The sequence below is a fragment of the Mus caroli genome, chromosome 5 (assembly GCF_900094665.2).
Source record: "Mus caroli chromosome 5, CAROLI_EIJ_v1.1, whole genome shotgun sequence".
In the NCBI taxonomy this organism is placed as follows: Eukaryota; Metazoa; Chordata; class Mammalia; order Rodentia; family Muridae; genus Mus; species Mus caroli.
This window is the reverse complement of record NC_034574.1, coordinates 117,346,352-117,347,593: the sequence shown is the minus strand read 5'-3', so window position 1 is coordinate 117,347,593 and position 1,242 is coordinate 117,346,352. Positions and strand designations below refer to the sequence as shown.

The window sequence follows — 1,242 nt, the reverse complement described above, 5'->3', positions numbered from 1 at the left end:
ACAGGGTTTCTCTGTGTAGCCCTGGCTGTCCTGGAACTCACTTTGTAGACCAGGCTGGCCTCGAACTCAGAAATCCGCCTGCCTCTGCCTCCTGAGTGTTGGGATTAAAGGCGTGCGCCACCACGCCCAGCTTTGTGTTTTTTTTTTTAATTGTGGCAAAATATATGTGACATATAATTTAACATGTTAAGAATTGAAGTTCAAGCCAGGTGTGAAGTTCAAGCAGGCAGATTTCTGAGTTCGAGGCCAGCCTGGTCTACAGAGTGAGTTCCAGGACAGCCAGAGAAATCCTGTCTCAAAAAACCAAAAAAATAAAAAATAAAAAAATAAAAATAAATAAAAAAGAACTGAAGCTCACTCACATTATTATAATCATTACCGTATTTGTACCCAGAACCTTTTATCTTACAAAATTGAAACTGTGTTCATTAAATCAAACCGCCCCCCCCGCCCCCCCAAGATTCTTGAGTGACTTAAAAGGGAGGCTGATGTCACAGAAGCACGGATGCAGGGTGTGAGGTGTGAAGGGGGCTGAGCAGGGTGTTGCCTTATGAAAGAGCTGCCGAGGCAAGAACAGCTCGATTTCAGAAGTTGTCACAGGAGCCCTGCAGAGCTCTAGGTTCATTTCTGACCAGGAGGGACTTAGTTGATTAAAAACCTCATGGAATGAACTTGGCAGAGACTGGAGATGGCCTGGATCTGTGATCTGTGGCAGAAGGCTGCACTGAAGTCACATTCCCAGCTAGAGCCAGGCCAGCTGAGGGACAGCCTGGAGCTGAAAGCCAGTCTTTGCCTGAGTCCCATGGGTGCTCTGTGGAGAAAGTGACTGAAGCTAGACTGGGTACAAATGGGGACATACTGGAGATGGCAACTGGTAGCAAGAGGGGGGGGTGGGTTCCCTGGTGGCATCAATACTGCTGCTTCCATGGCAAAAGGAGATGAGAGAGTTCTGGGAACTGCAGAGTTGGTTCCACAGATAGAAATTCTCGGGAAGAACTATGAAGTCTGAAATAAATTTCCATCCACCCCAAAAGCCAGCGGATTGAATTATATATACCAAATAGCCACTGCGGGGTACATTCTGGGGGAGCTGCTGGCCCTCCACCCCAGCCCAGACACGTCACACTAGTGTGAAAAACTTTGAGGCTGTCCTCAAACTCACTTCTGATTCTGCCTTGAGTACTAGGATTGCAGGGTGAGCCTCCATGCCTGGGCACTGTATTCTACTTTTTTTTTTTTTTT

The 1,242-nt window shown here is 47.1% G+C and overlaps 1 protein-coding gene across 2 annotated transcripts in view; it reads left to right on the top strand.

Moving 5' to 3' along the window:
• Positions 1-1,242, top strand: part of Cdk2ap1 (cyclin dependent kinase 2 associated protein 1) — a 9,100-nt gene that overhangs the window by 6,851 nt on the left and 1,007 nt on the right. The gene's annotated exons all lie outside the window — the stretch shown is intronic.